Source organism: Salvelinus alpinus, chromosome 36 (assembly GCF_045679555.1).
Source record: "Salvelinus alpinus chromosome 36, SLU_Salpinus.1, whole genome shotgun sequence".
NCBI lineage: Eukaryota > Metazoa > Chordata > Actinopteri > Salmoniformes > Salmonidae > Salvelinus > Salvelinus alpinus.
In genome coordinates this window covers 3008146-3024024 of record NC_092121.1, presented here as the reverse complement: position 1 = coordinate 3024024, position 15879 = coordinate 3008146, and positions in this window count along the sequence as shown.

The window sequence follows — 15879 nt, the reverse complement described above, 5'->3', positions numbered from 1 at the left end:
GGCTTCATGGGTATGGTTAAGATTTTAACTACTCTTACCGATACTGCTTATCGATCCGGTACTTTAACAGTATTCTTATCGATTCTTTTGTTATTTTTTACAAAAAAAAGGAAACAAATTAAGAACAGAATTAACATTGCTTTATTTTCTGAAATGTAAAATAAATTAAATAAACAATTATTTACAGCAAAAGAAACAGCAATGTTTTGAACAAATCACTATTATAGACTCTAATGTTGTGATGGAAATGTAAAACAAATGAAATAATCAATATTTTCCTGCAAAAGAAAATACAGTGGTATAGAGCAACACGGGTGGGGCATGCAGGTAGGCTGCAAAAGGACTAACAGTTCTTAGCAGTTCTTCTGGAGAAAGATCAACATATTTGCCTTCCTTGGCAGAAGTCGGGACCTCTCCTGGCTTATTGTGTTCCCTGCAGTCGAAAATACCCTCTCACTAGGGGTGGAGGAGGCTTGAGCACAGAGGTAGCTTGTTGCAATGTTTGTGAGGAGGGGCAAAGTAGCTCTATTCTCCCACTACCACATCACAGGATCTTCAGCCATAGGGATGGGAGCCAGGCCTTTGTAGAGCTCAACCTCTAGGTCAACACGCTCGCTGAGGGTGAGGGACGAGGTGTCCTGTTAGATTGTCAAACTCAACTCCCTCTCAACTCTGAGAACAGCTCCTCCAAGGCACTCCTTGTTTTGTACAATGGAGGGACTGTCTCCCTCATTTCCTCTCCTTCAGACTCCTCCTAATGTTGCTGGTGCTCTGTGTCTGTCTGCTCCTGCTCCTCTGACAGCCCTGGTGTTGCTCCTGTCACATTGGCCTCAACAGCTGCCTTCCTCAGCCTGTCCCAGGTGGCATCACTCACCGGCCTTCCTTTAAATCTGGGGTCCATTGCTGTGGCCTCGTATAGGAAGGCTTGAATGTTCTCATTCTGATAGCGCTCGGAGAGGTTCTCCCACACCTTCTCTTTGATGGTTGCCACGAACGTTGTATCTTCATGCTTCACAGTGAAGTGCTCTTCCAGTGTTTGGAGGATGGGTTTGATCTGTCCACAGGTGGCATTCTTTTCACATGACACACACAGTATGGATGTATAAAGGATTATCATCAGCTGGACAAACTCCTCAGCCTTACGGATGTCCTCATCCTTCAGACAGTCCAGGTTGTCCTTGGTCATTGCTGTTCGCAGTTGTGGGTCCAAGGCTGCTGCTTGGATCGCTGGATACTGCTCCATGAATCTCTCATTAGATAGAGTTCCATCTGGTCTTGACATCAGGGATGAGTGAATGTTGCGGAAGGCCTGAAACAACATATTTAATTACCGCACACATGAATATTGAATTAAATTGTTAAATGTGGGAATTTCTAAATACTACTTTAATAGATTGAACTGGCTTCTTACCAAGGAGCTGCTGCTTTTCCTTCAAGACTGTTTTGGACATCGAGGATCTCTTGAACCACTCGAACACTGCTCTGATTCAGGCTGCCCATTTATCAATGGAAGTCATTTTGTAGATTTTCTGCACTGCCAGATTCAATGATTCAATCATTATTTTTAGGATGTGTAGCCTCCAGATTGCCAGCATTATCAACAGTCACAGCTACAATCTTGCTCGGCTCTATCTCCTCTGCCACTAATCGGCAGTTTGCGATTTGTACACTGCCCTGGTGTGGCGGACCTTCTGATTTACACTGTCCTGGTGTGGCGGACCTTCTGTTTTACACTGTCCTGGTGTGGATGACCTTCTGATTTACACTGTCCTGGTGTGGCGGACCTTCTGTTTTACACTGTCCTGGTGTGGATGACCTTCTGTTTTACACTGCCCTGGTGTGGCGGACCTTCTGTTTTACACTGTCCTGGTGTGGTGGACCTTCTGTTTTACACTGTCCTGGTGTGGCGGACCTTCTGTTTTACACTGCCCTGGTGTGGCGGACCTTCTGTTTTACACTGCCCTGGCTTGTGTCGTGCACTGTAACAGTGAGATAGTGGTCCTGACAGAGGCTGGTCCACCCGTCTGATGTGATGGCCAGCTTTGGCATGTCCTTCAGCTCAGTGATCACATTGGCCTTTTCTACACCATACCAGGTAGGAATTAATGTGTCACTGAGGTAACTCCTGGAGGGAGGGGTATATTTGGGGTTGAGGGCCTTGCTCATCTCCCTACAGTAAAAAAACATATACTTTTCATGCGTTGAATTATCATTATTGAATTAGTGTTGTTGTGTATTGTGGAGTGATGGGACTAACGTACTACCCTTTTATACTACTACAGCCTAAAAAGTAATACAACTCAATATGCACTGCTCAAAAAAATAAAGGGAACACTTAAACAACACAATGTAACTCCAAGTCAATCACACTTCTGTGAAATCAAACTGTCCACTTAGGAAGCAACACTGATTGACAATAAATTTCACATGCTGTTGTGCAAATGGAATAGACAAAAGGTGGAAATTATAGGCAATTAGCAAGACACCCCCAATAAAGGAGTGATTCTGCAGGTGGTGACCACAGACCACTTTTCCTATGCTTCCTGGCTGATGTTTTGGTCACTTTTGAATGCTGGCGGTGCTCTCACTCTAGTGGTAGCATGAGACGGAGTCTACAACCCACACAAGTGGCTCAGGTAGTGCAGCTCATCCAGGATGGCACATCAATGCGAGCTGTGGCAAGAAGGTTTGCTGTGTCTGTCAGCGTAGTGTCCAGAGCAGGGAGGCGCTACCAGGAGACAGGCCAGTACATCAGGAGACGTGGAGGAGGCCGTAGGAGGGCAACAACCCAGCAGCAGGACCGCTACCTCTGCCTTTGTGCAAGGAGTAGCACTGCCAGAGCCCTGCAAAATGACCTCCAGCAGTTTTATTTTATTGCAATTTTTTTATTGCAAATTAGAAACGGTTGGTGGGATAAAATGTGCAAGATAACGTTTATGTAGCAGTAATAAATAGGACATGTATTTTCTTAATTTCTCCAGTACCGAAAGCAGAACCAATAACGTCGAAGCTTATCGATACTACGGTCTTTCATAATTTTGCCCCGGGGCCCGTTTAATACCTGGTTTCACTGTCATCCCTATTCATGAACCTATATATTGCCATCAATGTGGATCAGGGTACTGGAATGCTCTGTTCCTAGAATAACACCGACATTTTGGAAAGGCAATTAGAAATCAACACCTTTATGTCAACTAACCCTGAGTTGGGCAAAAGTATGCGTAAATGATTTCGTCTATATTCTGTCAATTCGGAAAGTTTTCAGACCCCTTGACTTTTTCCACATTTTGTTAATAAGTATCTTCTTGTCAATAGGGGGGGCCATTTCGACTTTGTAAAAATTTTGTTCCCAAATTAAACTGCCTCGTACTCAATTCTTGCTCGTACAATATGCATATTATTATTACTATTGGATAGAAAACACTCTCTAGTTTCTAAAACCGTTTGAATTATATCTGTGAGTAAAACAGAACTCGAGTTGGAGCAATCTTCCTGTCAGGAAGTGAGAAATCTGAAATTGGGAACTCTGTTCCTGGGTCAGTTAAATAATTTGCAATTATTCTATTGGTCGACAAGCACTGCATGCGATTTCCCCTAGATGTCAGCAAGCGTTGAGAATTGGAATGGGGTTGCTAGGTAGATCTGAGGCAGTATAAATAGGCTTGGCACGAGGGGTGCACCCTTTTCATCATTCGCCATGACGCAAGACAGACCTCAGGATGGCATTCTGAGAAGCTCACGTTATCGGCGTCAGATATATCCGGCTCTGATTTTATTCGATATAGGTGTTAGAAACATCATAACGTAGTTATTTTAAACCGAGTTATATCAGTTTACATGAGTATATTGCGATTTTCGGAATTTTCTTTGTCCTGCGTTTTGAAGAGTTGGGCATGTTTGGGCCACATAGCTAATGTTTGCTGCTAATTACACGGTTGAAGACAACATTCTACAGCCGAGCAACGATTATTATGGACAAAGGACACCTTGCCCAAGATTCTGATGGAAGCTCAACAAATAGTAAGAAGTCTTTATGCTGTTCATTCGTATTTATGTTGAAAAATGTTAAACAATAATTCCGCCATTAATTTCGGCACGGTCTCGCTGTAACGCATGTAATGTATGTCGTAGTAACATTAATTTTATAAAATCTAACACAGCGGTTGCATTAAGAACTAATGTATCTTTAATTTGCTGTCCAACCTGTATTTTTTAGTCAAGTTTACGATTAGTTATTGATTAGATTAGGTGCCTCTCCAAGATGGCGCCGGACAGATTGCTTGAAGTTTGGCTACTAATCACATTGTATAACCACGATTTGTGCCGCTACATATGCACATTTTCGAACAAACCCTTTATGCATTGTGTAATATGATGTTACAGGACTGTCATCTGATGAAGTTTATGAAAAAATTATATATCTTTTGCTGGTTTGTTACGATCGCTAACCTTTGCTGCTGGTAAATGGCTTGTGTTTCTGGCTATTGTGGTAAGCTAATATAATGCTATATTGTGTTTTCGCTGTAAAACACTTAAAAAATCGGAAATATTGGCTGGATTCACAAGATGTTTGTCTTTCATTTGCTGTACACCATATATTTTTCAGAAATGTTTTATGATGAGTATTTAGGTATTTGACGTTGGTCTCTGTAATTATTCTGGCTGCTTCGGCGCTATTTCAGATTGCAGCTGCAATGTAGAACTGTGATTTATACCTGAAATATGCACATTTCTCTAACAAAACATATGCTATACAATAAATATGTTATCAGACTGTCATCTGATGAAGTTGTTTCTTGGTTAGTGACTATTTATATCTTTATTTGGTCGAAATTGTGATAGCTACCTATGCAGGAAAAAAATGGCGGAGAAAAAAAAGTGTCTTTTGCTATGGTGGTTAGCTAATAGAAATACATATTATGTCTTCTCTGTAAAACATTTAAAAAATCAGAAATGATGGCTGGATTCACAAGATGTGTATCTTTCATTTGGTGTCTTGGACTTGTGATTTCATGAACATTTTATTATATGATATCCCTGTGGCTTTAGGCTAGGCTATGCTAGTCAGTTTTTTTGATGGGGGGGATCCCGGATCCGGGTTTGTGACTCGTTAGTTAAGTTCTAAAATGGATTAAATAAAACAAAATCCTCAGCAATCTACACACAATACCCCATAATGACAAAGCAAAAACAGGTTTAGAAATGTTTGCCAATTTATAAGAAATTCAAAACATAAATACCTTATTTGGATAAGTATTCAGACCCTTTGCTATGAGACTCAAAATTGAGCTATGGTGCATCCTGTTTCCATTTATCATCCTTGAGATGTTTCTAAAACTTGATTGGAGTCCACCTGTGGTAAATTAAGTTGATTGGACATGATTTAGAAAAGGCATAGACCTGTCTATATAATGTCTCACAGTTGACTGTGCATGTCAGAGTAAAAACCAAGTCATGAGGTCGAAGGAATTGTCCATAGAGCTCCGAGACAGGATTGTGTAGAGGCACAGATCTGGGGAAGGGTACCAAAACATTTCTGCAGCATTGAAGGCCCCCCAAGGACACAGTGGCCTCCATTCTTAAAAGGAAGAAGTTTGGAACCACCGTCCTAGAGCTGGTCACCCGGCCAAACTGAGCAATCGGGGAGAAGGGCCTTGGTCAGGGAGGTGACCATTCTGGCCATTCTGACAGAGCTCTAGCATTCCTCTGTGGAGATGGGAGAAACTTCCAGAAGGACAACCATCTCTACAGCAGTCCACCAATCAGGCTTTTATGGTAGAGTGGCCACTACTCAGTAAAAGGCACATGACAGCCCGCTTGGAGTTTGCCAAAAGGCACCTAAAGACTCTCAGACCATGAGAAACAAGATTATCTGGTCTGATGAAACTAAGATTGAACTCTTTGGCCTGAATGCCAAGCGTCATGTCTGGAAGAAACCTGGCACCATCTCTACAGTGAAGGATGGTTGTTGCAGCATCATGCTGTGGGGATGTTTTTCAGCAGCAGGGACTGGGGGACTAGTCAGGATTGAGGTAAAGATGAACGGTGCAAAGTACAGAGAGATCCTTGATGAAAACCTGCTCCAGAGCACTCAGGACCTCCGTCTGGGGCAAACAGGACAACACAGGAGTGGCTTCAGGTCAAGTCTCTGAATGTCCTGGAGTGGCCCAGCCAGAGCCTTGACTGCACTGTATTCTATTTATTATAAGGACCCTGTCACCACCATTTCACCAGGTCAAATTCCTGTACTTTGCAAATAATAGTGATTCTCGTTCTTTCTGAAACACAACCTTCTCATAGGCACTGTGGCTGTTCTGCTGAATCTCACCGGTGCCCTCCACGGTCTCCTCAGCCACTCCGACACCTTGGCAGCTAAGGCCATGCTGTGGGAAGGTGACCTCCATGATGCGGCCGTACTTCCGGGGACTTGAGGGTCACCAGGTGTGGTGGACAACCTGCCGCCATCGTCACAGTTGGAGATGTCCTTCAGCTGTCCAGAGAAAGGAAGGTTTCATTACATATCGTCATTGTCTGATAAACCTTAACTACATTCTTGTCAATTGTCATTATTATTTTTTTTAAACCCTAATGAAAGAAGTAACTCCCCTCAATGTACTCTGAAGATTTTATGACTCTAGAACCAAGATTCATAATTGTATGTTTGTTAATAGGAAAATATGGTCATTTTTTCTGAAAAGTTTGTTTTTGATATGAGGTTATTCATCACACAAGGGCGGGATACGACACGGTCCATATTCTCCACAGCAGAAATGGATTGACTTCAACAGTTGGGACTGAAGATGTGTTCATTTAAAGTCTGACAACCTATCAACTGCTTGTGTTGTCAATCTTTTAATGTCTTTATACAAAAATCCTTTAATGTCTTGCTCACACAAAGCTAACTACCTAGCGATTTCACATTGGCTACACCCACCTAACCAAACAAATATTGTATCTGTTGTATCATAATGTAACATATTATTGGAACATAAAAGAGATAAATCTCGGGGCATTGCTGCTCCTTACTGTAACAATGTGGGTGCGGCATCCACTAAATCCCATGTAGTGATTGGCAAAGTCCTGACACTTGCTATGGCTCAGTGGCTTGGAGTTGTGAAGGAAGTTTGCGTACTGCTTTGTGCTCAGCTTTACCTGGAGAACAGACAGAGAATGTACAATCAGTTCTAAAATGTCAATCATTACAATGGTTATATGGTGAACAGTGTTTAGGGTAGAAAGTGCAGCAGAGCAGAGTCTACCAGCAAAGAGAACGGTCTACAAATCATCATGGCGTGGTAAGACATTGCCATCTATAGGTCAAGGTCTGGTATTAGTTATTGGTCAAGTGTTAATGTGATGGTTCACAGCAGCTGTGAGAAGAATACTACTCAGGGGCCTCGAAGTTGTTTTAAAATGGGGGGGAAAGCGCTTGGTTGAAAATATATACACATGTCACATAAGCAATGATCTTATGAAATAACACAATTTAATAAAATTTATTTGGAGTGTATTTTGATATCTCTTTGGAATTTATGTTTGATAATCCGTGCTTCTACACTTGCATTGCTTGCTGTTTGGGGTTTTAGGCTGGGTTTCTGTACAGCACTTTGAGATATCAGCTGATGTAACACGGGCTATATAAATAAATTTGATTTGAAATTTGATTTGATGAGAACTACAAGCACTAAATTGTACAATAGAGTACCACCGTCTGAGTCAATACTCATAAAACAAAGTGGTAAACAAGGAATCGTTTTCCCACCAATTTCTCCCATATGGAATTTTAGAAACACTTAAAATAAGGGTTTTGTTTTGTGTAAGCTTACCCTGGTGTGATGTTTTGATAACCATGTAAATCTCTCTCGGACAAGGTGACTTTTAACAATATATTTTCCTGTCTTTAACCCCCCAAAAATGAAACGCTAATTAGCTGCTAATGTGGCTATCATAAAGAACTACAAATGATCTGGACGAGACTGACGAATCAAGGCAAAGGTAAGAATCTCTGGATTAACTATCTAATGTTAGCTAAATGTAGTAATGAAAAAAATTGGCTTAATTGTTGTGCCAGTTTTAAATTGACACAATACCTGTTAGCATAGGTGTCAGCTAGATATGATGTGCAAGAGCTTGCAGAGATTTGTCATTTTGCATGTCTACTTTGACTCTAATTATCATTTTTGAATCAGAGTAAATAGAGCCTAATATATTGATAAAAGTCACCTTGTCCGAGAGAGATTTACATGGTTATCAAAACATCACACCAGGGTAAACTTACACAAAACAAAACCCTTATTAAGTGTTTCTAAAATCCCATTTGTGAAAAACGAACAGTGGAGAAACCATTTTCCCATTTGACCGCTAGTTTTTATGGGTATTATGACACCTCCACTGTGGGGCTCTATAGTCTACAACATGTGAGTAAGTCTCTCTCGGTTCCTTTACCTTCAAAGGAGAGCTCTGTAAAAAGCCTCTTCCATGTGTTGCTCTCTGTGCTTTAGATGCCTGGGCTGCGGAGAAGTACTTGACTAGAGCATAAAAACCTGGCTCGACCACGGCAGCATTGGGACACCATGACCAGATACAGCGGTCCAAAGTTACAGAATATGTTCCAGATGGATTCCTTTCAAGTGAAAATCACTTATTAGCCTACTTTACATAGGCTGGCGGGTAGGAGCGTTGGGCCAGTAACCGAAAGCTTGCTGCATCGAATCCCGGAGCTGAAGAGGTAAAACTCTTGTCGTTCTGCCCAAGAGCAAGGCAGTTAACCGACTGCTCCCCGTGCGTGGATGACGTGGATGTAGATTAAAGCAAACCTTAATCCAACATGCACTCATTATTGACTGTAGCGCATATAAAGCACCCACAAGTTACCGGTGGCTGAAAACAGTCATCGCGGGATGAACGAGTAACAAATTTCCGGCCAAGGGTGGTCCATTTAAAAACCATTCCTTCTTCCCTCGCCCCTTTTTTTTATTTTAATTTTTTATTCATAATACAAAAATCAACAACTTTACATTGCTACATCAAACATGTCTAACAAAACAAAACACAAGTATTAACAAGAAAGTACTAAAACATACAACAAATATCAATAAAATAATTTTTATAAAATAAAAAATTGTAGTTGTATTCACTCTAAAAAAAATCTCATTATAATGATTCAGAAAGATGTTATTCCTGTTGTTATTCACTAGGGATAATGTCTTAACAAGATAATTAAATTCAATAAAAAATATGTGTAATTTTGGTATAGAATTCTGGAATTTTGGTTGTGTATAAAGTATTTGTCAACAAGAATAAAACATTTCACAATCATTTCAATGGTCTTGTTATCATTGCAATAGTAACATATTATATCCTTCATGTAAAAAACATGGGTAATGTTCATAATGGTAAATAAGTATTCTGCAAGGTTTTCCCAAAATTCTGACACAAATTTACATTCAAAGAACAAGTGAGTCAGATTCTCACCTTCTTTTTCACAGAAAATATCATCAATAGCCACAAATTTGGACAACATAGAATTTCATGGATATATCTTATGCAGATTTTTAAAGTGCACTTCCTTAAATTAGTTTGGTATGCAATATTTGTAAGGCCTTAACCAAGCTTTTTTCCGGACAATGTCAGGAATAAGCATGTTCCAGAAATGTTTTCCTCTAGGAGTAAGTTGGTTCTGTGAATGGATATATATTTATTACAACAAGATTTCTCAAGTAAGCCCACGCCTTCCAAACTGAGTTCTGGAAAAGCTTAGTGATCATTACCAAAGCTAAGATGAGTTTTCATTAGGGTAGTTAGACCACTGGGAATGGCTTTGATCACAGAAATAAACTATCTGAAAGGTATTGGAAACTTATTCTATGTTATAAATTGTTCATATGTAAGAATATTACCCGTTGTCAAAAACATCAAGAATAAAGTCAATATTCCTCTCATGCCGGCTGGGGTAGAACAACGACTTATTCCTTACAGTTATGTCTGAATTATTCCACAAAAGAGCTTCATGTGGGGGAAAATTGTGCAGGAAACATATTTTCCAGGCCATTAAAGCTTGTTGGTGAAACCTAGCCAATTTAGCGGGTAATCTTTCAGGAATATAATTACATTTCAGTAAAAATTGAAGACCTCCCAATTTATTAAACACATTATTTGGAATGAAATACCATACTGAATCAGTATTGATCAAACATCTTTTCAACCGTGCTTCTACACCTGCATTGCTTGATGTTTGGGGTTTTAGGCTGGGTTTCTGTACACCACTTTGTGACATCAGCTGCTGTAAGAAGGGCTTTTTAAATACATTTGATTGATTGATCATGAAAGTGTTATTTATGTCGACAACATCCAACACTTCCAGACCGCCTTCAGCTCTTTTATTAGAGAGGACTGACGTTTTTAGTTTGTGAGACTTATTTTTCCAGATGATGTCAAGAAATGTCAAGAAATGTCTTGTTGATCTCTTTACAAGTAGAGGGATTTACAAATAAAGATAATGAGGGATACACAAAGCGAGACAGTCCCTCTGCCTTGGACAGAAGTACTCTCCCAAGTATAGAAAGATCCCTTTGTAGCCAATTATTAAATATCTTTTTTATTTTCTTAATTTTAGGAGAGAAACTCATATGTTTTCTGCCTAAGTGTTTTTTTGGCAGATGTATACCTAAATATTTAACTTAGTCCTTTACAGTAATATTTTCTATTTCTTCATCATCAGAGTCACATAAACATAAGATTTCACATTTAGAAACATTCAGTTTTAATCCTGATGCAATAGAAAATGCAGTTATAGCATTAAGGACATGGGCGACCTGGTCTTTGTCTCTTAAGAAAAGAGTAGTATCATCAGCCAGTTGGGAAATTTTGATTTCTTTGTAAAAAAATGGTTAAGCCACACAGATTTGCATTATTCAGAATATGTAGAGATAGAATTTCCACAACCAAAATGAATAAAAATGGCGAAATTGGGCATCCCTGTCGTACTCTTCTGTTGATACGGAATCTTTTGGATGTATTAAGGTTTAGTAACACAGAACTATTTATACCTTCGTAAAACATGCAAATGACTTTGATAACATTTTCACCGAAGCCAAAGAGTTTAAGTGACCTAAAGAGAAAATCATGTTCAATTGTCACGCCCTGACCTTAGGGAGCCTTTTTATGTCTATTTGGTTTGGTCAGGGTGTGATTTGGGGTGGGCATTCTATGTTTTGTTTTCTATGTTTCTTTATTTCTATGTTTTGGCCGGGTATGGTTCTCAATCAGGGACAGCTGTCTATCGTTGTCTCTGATTGGGAACCATACTTATGTAACAGTATAACTTTAGTCCGTCCCCTCGCCCCGACCCGGGCGCGAACCAGGGACCCTCTGCACACATCAACAACAGTCACCCACGAAGCATTGTTACCCATCGCTCCACAAAAGCTGCGGCCCTTGCAGAGCAAGGGGAACCACTACTCCAAGGTCTCAAAGCGAGTGACGTCACCGATTGAAACGCTATTAGTCCAGTTCTTTCGACGGCCGTGACATCAATTGTGTCAAAGGCTTTACAGAAGTCCAAAAATAAGACTGAGTCAATTGCATCTGAATAATCTAGAAGGTCCAAGACCAAATGACTGTTAGAGCTTATGTGACGGCCCTTCATAAATCCTGTTTGAGTCTCATTTATAATGGTATCTATTCCTTTCTTTAATCTTTTGGCATAAACCAGAGCAATCAATTTGTAATCAATATTTAATAAAGTAATTGGTCTCCAATTGTCAATGAGAGAAGGGTCTTTATCGGGCTTCGGAATCAGTGAAATAAGGCCCTGTTTCATAGTGGAGACTATTTCCAATGCAATCTTGAAACATAATAGTAACTCTTCTAGTAACTCCCAAAACTGTCTATAGAATTCAACTGACAGGCCATCAGGGCCAGGTGATTTCCATTTTTTCATTGAATTCAGAGCCTCTCTAATTTCTTCAATTGACACAGGTGAATCAAAAACTGAGTGGAAATCATCCTCAATTACAGGAACATAATTCTGAATGTGGTAAATGTAGCTTTCACAACCATCTTCCTGAAATTGTGAGTTGTAAAGGTTTTCATGAAAGGAATTGACAAATGTTGATATTGTAATGGGATCTTTGCATGACACATCATTAATTTTGAGTACAGTTCTAGATTTTCTTTTGTAGTTTCTCTTTTCAAGTGCAAAAAAGTAACTGGTGTTTCTTTCCCCCTCTTCAATCCATTTTGCTCTTGATCTGACAAAGGCACCCTTTGCCAGATCCGTGTAAAGCTTAAATACACATTCTTCTTTTTGAGATAGATTATCTTTCTTTAGAAAACTGTCAAGCTTGCTCATCATCTCTTTTTCTCTAAGGTTCTTTAAGTGCATCAGCTCTTTGGCACGTTTAATGGCTACCGCTCTGACTTTATATTTGAAAAATTCCCATCTACTTCCATGACCCAAGTCTTCTCTTGCAAAAATATATTTGGCTAACGATTTGATCTTTCCAATGAGAATAGGATCTTTAAGAAGTGTGTCGTTTAATTTCCAATATCCTCGAGTAGCTTTAGATTTTTTTGTAGTGTAACGTCTGCTTCCAACTCACACCCTCAAACACGAAGAACCCCTGAATGCAGCTCACTTTCCAGCCCACTTTGCAGCTCATACTCTCAAACACCTAGATCCCCTGAACGCAGCTTCAGGTAAATCAAGTGATGATCAGGAAAGGGAGCCAACTGATGATCTAGATCTGTAACAAAACGGGGGAAATTAGGAATAAATATATTCTAGATTTATGTGACATAGTTTTTGTTGGTCCAGGTATAACCCCTTTGCATCCGGATTGAAATAACGCCAGGCATCATCAACAGAGATCATTGCATAATGTAGTGATGATATTTCTATTTTGAAGGCTTTGACTCGTTCTTGGAGGAAAACGATCAACAGATTCATCAGGTGTTTCATTAAAATCCCCTGAAATAGTTAGAAAAGCCTCTGAGTGTTTGTTGCGTAAATCCTGTAATTTTCTGTTAAATCGGGTAAAAAGGGTCTTATTTGGAGCATGTGAGTTATGTCCATAGACATTACAAATGATGAAAATAGCTATGACCCATTCTTTGAAGATGTGGATTCTACAATGTCGCCTTTAAACTTGTGAATAAGTGTCAAAACACCAGCAGGGTGGTTTGATCCATGACTGAAATAGGCCATGTCCCCCCACTGTGATTTCCAAAATGTCAAATCACTTTCACACAAATTAGTTTCCTGAAGAAGGACAAAAACTGTGTTTACAATATAAAAATAAGGCTTTCCTTTTTGTAAGATCCCTCAAACCCCTAGCATTCAGACTAACAATATTGAGAGAGTTGAAAACAAACTCCTGCATTAAAAAAAGAGAACACAAACTAAACAGAAGTAGCAATGTGTACAATAAAACAGTGAACCTTGAGAGGGTTACTCCGACGGAAAACTATGCTCAGCTGAGGTAGTGGTGGTTAACAGTAAAACAAATCTCTTTTTTTAGTTGGCAAGTGTTCATAAGTTTGAACGGTACATTTACTCGTGGCAGTACATTAAATGTACTCTTGGCAGTACTCACAGTTCCAGTATGGTTCATGTCAACAGAGTTACCCAGTAATCATTCTTCCTTCGATAAATGCGTGTGGGCCCTTGAACCCAGCCTTCTTTTTCTCTTGTCGTGCCTTCTGTATAAGAGGCCACAGTTTCTCCCTGGCAGTTTGATCCTGTGATATCAAAGCCTCTTTGATGCAGAGCTTCTTGTCATCCAGAAACTTGTTCGCCTTGGCCATTTTCCAGATGATGTCCCTGTAATGGCGCATAGTTAAGCGCAAGATGACATTGCGAGGGGGTCCATCAGATCTTCGTTTCCCAAGTCGATGTACCACGTCGATCACGTCTCTTAGCTTGTCTTTGATGCTCAGAGCCACCTTTCCCATTGTTAGAGTCGACTTGGACATATTTGTATAAAATCCAGAACATACAGAGCTCCATGTACATGTATGTAAATATATGAAATATTAATGTATATGATGAAATATTAGGTACGTACCTTTATGATATATATTTACCTGATTGAGATATATTCATTTGTTGTTAGTGTAACTTAGTTTTTGGCCTCCCCTCTTGCCCATTCATTGTACTGTGGTAAGTGTGTTATGATAAAGGCAGGAAGTTGGGCCTTCGGGGGGGAGGAGTCCTTGCTAGACGTGGGAGCGGTATAGTTTTTTGACCATACAGACATACAAACAGGTCATATTATGTATTTTCCGTGTCAAGTAATCTATGATTTAAGTTGATTGGAGAATAATTTTTTTGTTAGATATTAGAAGAATAAATATTTTTGTTGCACCATATCCCTGGATCTCATTGAATGTTTTGGCCGTTTGGAAACTTTGCGTGTAGACTGTATGCATACAAAACAACCAGGCTAGGGCAATGGCTATGGTAAAGAGGAAAGGAAGCCACTACACCCATGATATTTATTAATGACTGCTTCCCTAATATCCTCTCCCTCTACCTCTTTTACACCTTGGATTTTCAGATTCCGCCTGCGAGAGTACCTTTTGAAGTTCAGCTACATTCTCACACAGCTCATTATTTTGGGATTGCAGTTTCTTCAGCTCATTTTCTAGGAATGTTATCTTTTCCTACTTCTCGCTCACAATTTTGTGAAGCTGACTGACAGTTTCTGATAAATGATCGATCTTCTTTGATGTTTCTTCGGTAGGCCGCTCTATGATGGACACTTTTGAGAACGTGGCGTCTTGTTTAGTAGACAAGGACTGGATTGCAGAGAAATGTTCAAATGTCCGGTGGATTTTTAATTGGGGTCTGAGGTAAAGAGGTTGCAAGGATTTCATCCTGGTCAGTTTCGTTCTTTCTCTTGCTTGACCTCGCGGCTTCATCTGTATCCATGATGCTCTGGCAATCGTCGTAGCTAGCTAGCATGCCTGCCGTCTTCTGTGAGGCTTGGATATTCCGTCTACTGTTGTCTTTCTGTCGTGTTCTTCCCATTCAACTTGACAAAAGCGAACTCTAAACTTGTTCTATGTCGCTAACACAAGTAGTTTGTTTCTTTCAACATTGATAGCCAATATTAGACCGTTAACCACCTAACCCTCAATGTTGCTTTGACAAGCGAGAAAACACTCCCTCACAGCCACGCCATCTTGGCTCCCCTCCCTCGCCCCTTGCCCTGCAAGTGTATACTCGTCAGACGTCATGAAACGTCATCAGAAGTGTCCACCTAATTTGAGGGTTGAGGGGATAGAGACTTACGTAAATAAAAGCTTCTGAAAATGTGGATGGAATATTCCAGACAAAAAGTGTTTTGATATTTTCAATGGGTACACTGAACTCTTACGTCCACCTCAACCTCCATTGCAGTAGTGAATTCTGGCTAGAGCAACATTACTGTAGGCTACTACTATTCTCTGCCAACAGTGTTGCACGAAATGGTTTCAATGTTGCAGGTTGGTGTTAATGTCCCCCTAGTCAAGTCTTTTCTGGAGGATATCAATCTATTGCAGATGCTTTGATATGACGTTCATGTTTACGATGACTTCAGCACAAGAGCCTCTGATTTCCCCGCACTGAAAACGTCATTTGTTACGCAGTAGATTTTCTTCAAATCAAATAAAATCAAATTTATTTATATAGCCCTTCGTACATCAGCTGATATCTCAAAGTGCTGTACAGAAACCCAGCCTAAAACCCCAAACAGCAAGCAATGCAGGTGTAGAAGCACGGTGGCTAGGAAAAACTCCCTAGAAAGGCCAAAACCTAGGAAGAAACCTAGAGAGGAACCAGGCTATGAGGGGTGGCCAGTCCTCTTCTGGCTGTGCCGGGTGGAGATTATAACA